Source organism: Coffea arabica, chromosome 6c, assembly GCF_036785885.1.
Source record: "Coffea arabica cultivar ET-39 chromosome 6c, Coffea Arabica ET-39 HiFi, whole genome shotgun sequence".
Lineage (NCBI taxonomy): Eukaryota > Viridiplantae > Streptophyta > Magnoliopsida > Gentianales > Rubiaceae > Coffea > Coffea arabica.
Genome location: NC_092320.1, coordinates 58267086 through 58272616, shown reverse-complemented (window position 1 = coordinate 58272616; position 5531 = coordinate 58267086). Strand labels below are relative to the sequence as shown.

The following is a 5531-nucleotide window of genomic DNA, read 5'->3' as shown; positions in this document are numbered from 1 at the left end:
AGAATAATAACAAGAGGTTAATCTATTCATTTGTGTTGTTTATATCATAAGTGGAATCTATATCCCTAGATGTAAATCTTTAGTGAATTATCTCCATTCTATCTTGCATTTGTTAAAACAGAATGTAGGTAATAGCTTCTATAAATTCTCTGCTCAAATCCATTATAAGTCTAAATAATAGAGAAAATAAGAACCTAGTACTTATAAACATTGCTCCTCGTAGGATCGACCTGATACATACCTTATATTACGATTTCGGCCTGTATACTTGCAGTCAACGGGTATAAAATCGGATTTAAACTTGTATTGATATAAAAATCCCGTTAGAACACATATTAAATCACAAGTAAAGATAGATAAAGAAAGTTTAGCCAAGATTAGTGAAGAAGCTCCCAATGATCTTCTATCTCTTCAGTAAAATGAGTTTTACAATGAAGTCTCCAAATGTTCTCACAAAGTTTTACTTAAAGAGAACAAAACAAAACTAACTACTCAGCTCCAATTCTAAAATCTCATGAGAACTCCTTCTAGTATCTCCTTTTTTTTTATTCTAACATCTCTCACGTTTAAAATGTCAAAAAGCGGTTTTTTGACAAGACATCAATCTCCTTTTTTCTTCCAAAAGGTTCCTTGAACATGTGTAGCTGAAATTCTTGTCTAGAGTTGAGTTGGAAAATAGTGTGAAATCAAAACAAGTAGCCAAGCAAATTGTAGAATCAAGCTACAATACGTGACTTGGGAATATGCGACTTCAACCCACGTATTACGAAGTTGCGTATTCTCTTCTGTGAATTTGACCTCCTTTCAACTGCTATTTTCTCAATAATAGAAGCTGAACTAGCTCTTGTGCAAAACATAAAAGTTGTAGGTCTTTGAGTTAGCTTTCCAAAGCTTTAAGAATCATCGAATTGGGAGCTCTATGGACCGAGATATGACTAAAAAACTATTAACTAGTCAGAGCTCTGTTTCAACTTTTGACCATGCAAATGCACTTCTGTATTTCAATTTTTTGGCAAGGAAGACGACTGAACTGGATTTCGATATTTTCATACCAAATGTAGATCTTCTCTTAGCTTCAAAATGATATAAGAATCACCTCAATCCGATGCATGTAGCTCAAGATATTGTCGAAATACCATAAAGTGTCAAAACTATCTTCACTTGCATTTATTCTTTTGAATGTTTTGCACTTCATGCCTTCTTTAAACCTCTTCAAATCATCAATAATCATCAAATTCTCTTTTCAATTCATGCCATTTGATAATTGAATCATTAAACCCACAAAAACATGAAGTTTTCACCATTAAAATCCATAAAAATGTAATTTTTGCCACTTAAACCACAAAATGTATATTTTTACCAAAATCCTCATTAATTAGTTATAAAACTAAATAAAATACACTAAATCTAACTAATAAAACACACTAAAATCACATAAAATATACTCTTATCAATTTTAATTGAGTTTTGGCTTGATTTTGTAATAAATTGTGTCTAGGAAGTTGTATGCTTGAGGACAAGCATTGCTTAAGTGTGGGGGAAATTTTCTAGCGAGATAATTGTGCATGTTATTTATTAATATTTTATCTTAATTTTGACCAAATATTATGCTAATTGATGAATTTTGTTTATATTTGGTATTTTGTGTTGTTATAGGACTTTGGAGTAGAAAATGACACTTCAAGTTAAAATTTCAAAAGACTATTTGCTCCAAAGCGTGCCTGCGCCAAAGATTGAGAAGTTGAAGATTGGATATGAGACCCAGAAATTATCTTTGAAATTTGGAATTATCTTTTGGATGTTTGTTAGGAGTTTTTATTGGAATAGGGAACTTGTTTAGTTAGTATTTTATTTTGGAATAAGTTAGTTTCAGATAAGTTTTTGAAGTCAATTAGGAGAGGAAATAAAGGAAACAAATCAACTTACGGTTGGAGATGTTTTCTTGATAGGCTCCTTTGTGACTTGACAAAAAGAGCAGACTAGTAGTTCGTCTTTTTTTGTTCTTTTCGTCGTTTCAAATAACATTTAGTAGGTTTCTTTCTATTTTACAAGTTTTAAAACACAAGACTAGTAGGAAGAATTTCATGGAGATTTTTGGCTGCATTTTCTTCATGGAGCGGAGCTAAATTTATGTCTAGTTGAGGAGTAATTAAGGCACAGTTTCATGATCAATTGTGAGATCTTTTAATTTTTCCTGTTCTTAATTTTATATTTTCATGAGTATTTAATTATTTCCTATATTTCACTGGTTACTGTCATTTGGATTTAGTTGAGTAATTTGGCCAACTATTCAATTGTCTAAATGATTTAATGCCAATTAAGACATCAAGTTTGTAATACTTGATAGTTTAATATTAGTAGCAGATGGCGCAATTTTATTACTTCACAGGTAATCTAATTTGTGCTGTGAAAATAATTAATCTAGTTTAAATGAACTTGCATGTGTGTTTGTTAACTAGAATTGGGTCTCTTTAATATTTAAGACTGTGAATAGATTAAATCCTATCATCTCTAGGATTATCTACTTTACAAGGGAAGTAGTTAATGAGCGGCTTTTGACTACCAAGAAATTAAGAAGAGATTGGTAGTTCGACGGTTGTTGAATTGCTACAACCAATTTATTTGTGAACATATAAGTTATTTCCAGTATTAGTGATCAATTGATTGAATCGTTGCCAAGATTATTTCCTTGACTAGATTTTGATAATTAATTTATTCTATTGCATTTTTTATTTTATCATAATTTCAAGGAAATTCTACAACTTCCCCCAATACTCATCGCATTTCTTTGTGAGTAATAAATCTACTAGTTCCCTGAGGAGATGACCCTACTCATTACTATATTCATTAACTTTTGGGGAGTTGGTAATTTTATTTTGGTGGTTTGACACCCATCACAATTCTACATAATTTTTCACACCTCCATTGCACTTTCGAACTGTTGAAGAAGAATATGCGCGATGATTTTGTTGGGGCATGATTCCTACATCCTACTCTAATATATATCTCTCACCATACAAATCATCGGTAGCAGTAATATAGGAACAAAATTCCTCATAAGAAAGATACTTTAATGGTTCAAAGACATTAAATTCCTCTTTTTTCTTTCCAACCCTTAAAGTCACCTTTCCTTCTAATAAATCAATTTTAGCCCCTCCCATAACCAAAAATCCTCTACCAAAAATAATAAGAATAGATTTATCTTCATCCATATCAAGAACTCAAGAATCAATAGGAAAATAAAATTTACCAACTTTTATCAATAAATCCTCTACAATATCTATTGGATATCAAATTGAATGGTCAGCCAATTGTTGAATCACTTAAATAGGCACTAGGTTGGCAAACTTTAATTTCCTAAAAAATGATAGAGACATCAAATTAACATAGATCCAAGGTTACACAAACATTTATCAACAAAAATATGTTCAAATTGGCAAGGCACAATAAAACTCCCTAGATCTTTCATCTTGATAGGAAGATGATTTTGTAGCACTGCACTGCATTCCTCAATAAGAGACACCCCTGCAAAATCATCTAATTTTTTTATTAGACACTGTCTCCTTCAAGAACTTTGCATAAGTAGGTATATTAGCTAGAACTTCAGAGAAAGGCATGTTCACATGAAGTTTCTTAAGCATCTCCACAAACTTTTGATATTGCTCGTCAGTTGCCTTTTTTCTTAAATCTTTGGGGAAAAGGGATGGGTAGCACATAAGCTTTCAGCTCAGGCACCGTCATACATTGATTAACTTCAACTTGAGTCTTTTCACATGAGCCATTCTTTGAATCTCCAGTTTCTTCACTTTCAATAACAATTCCGTTCCTATCTTGCTATTCACTTGATTTAGTGTTGGGCTTAATGACAGGATCATCCAATACTTTGCTTGAACAAAGAGTCACAGCCATAGTAATTTCTTTTGGGTTCATCTTAGTGCTGTTAGGCAATTTTTCTGATATCCTTTCAATTACTGCCTTTGCCTGGTGACCAACTTGCCTTTCAAGATTTTGAATGGAAGCTTGTTGAGACTGAGCAAGTTTGTTGAATTGATTCATCCTTTGGTCCATCTTTTACATGTACCGTAGCATCATTTTTTCAAGATTAGGCTTTTTCTCCTGTGTAAGTTGGGGAGGAAATTGAGAAATCGGCTTCAAATTTTGGAATTCATATGGCCCCATTGGTCTAATCCCTTGATCCTTCCATGAAAGGTTAGGGTGATTCCTCCACCCCTTATTATACGTATTAGAGAACAGATCATTCCTTGGTTGCAACTTCTACCCACCATATGTTCCAGTGAAATTAACATCTTCTATCATGGTGGGAGGATCTCTATTATAGCAACCAGCTGCATAATGCACATACATGTGACAATAAGCACATGATTCCTGAGATTGAGTTATCTGATTTAAAAGTTGTTGCATCCGATGACTCAATTTGGCAACCTATAAACCCAAATCCCATGGCATTCACTTCATGTACTCCCACTCTCTTACCCTGAATTGCTTTTTGTTGAGAATCGCTAGCTAACAATTCATAAAGACTAACTAATTCTTTTGGGATTTTGTCACCAATATACCCTCCTGCTATAATAGCCACCATATTCTAGGTTGTTAAGGTCAACCCATCATAGAAAAATTGAACTTGCAATGCCAATGAATATTGATGATGAAGACATTGAGAAAGTAATAGCTTAAAGTGCTCCCATGCTTCATGTATTGCCTTTCCTTTCATTTGAGAAAATGTGCAAATCTTGTTTCTTAAATTGATAGTTTTCTTATGTGAGTAGCACTTGGTCATAAAGATGTTACAAACATCTTCCCATGTCCTCAAAGATCCTTCAGGTAGATGAAGTAACCAAGACTTTGCCCGATCCTTGAGACAATAAGGGAAGCACCTCATTCGTAAGTCATCTTTTGACACTCCACTCAAAGGAAAAGTTTGGACCACTGAATAAATTTTCCTTATGAAAGAGAGTGGGTCTTCATGGTTAAACCATGAAAAATGGGAAACATGCTAAAGTGTACTATTTTGAGCTTATAATTCCTTACTCTATCACTTAACCTGATGCAGTGGGGAGAAGTCGCGGTCACAAGACGTTGGCTATCCCAAAGACGAAGTCGTGTTGGTGGTTGCATTACCTACTGTTGATTATTGCCATTATTCCTATTCTTTTCTGCCATCTCAGATTCGTCTGAACTACCCGATTTAACTATCTCTAAGGCAATATGAATTCCTGGTGAAGATGGCTACAAAGGTTGTTTTTGTAAGCAAGTCTGCTTCCTCAAATATTTTTGCAGTTTTTTCAATTTCTGAGTCAAAATCCAATTGACCTTTCTGAGATTAGATCATACACCAAGCACCTAAGCAAGAAAAATCAAAACTAAAAGTGAAGAAATAGAAAACAACAAAATAAATAAAAGAAAACAAAAATAACTAAAGTAGAAAAATTAAGCATCGTCCCTAGCAAAGGCGTCAAAAACTTGATCGACGAAATCCTACAATCACATAGGGTCGATCGTAGTAATAATTA

The 5531-nt window shown here is 33.4% G+C and overlaps 1 non-coding gene across 1 annotated transcript; it reads left to right on the top strand.

Moving 5' to 3' along the window:
- The first annotated feature begins 4658 nt into the window (after window positions 1–4658).
- Window positions 4659–4765, top strand: LOC113694431 (small nucleolar RNA R71). The gene has a single exon (XR_003449381.1). It is a non-coding gene; the product is annotated as a small nucleolar RNA R71 (small nucleolar RNA).
- The last annotated feature ends 766 nt before the right edge of the window (window positions 4766–5531 follow it).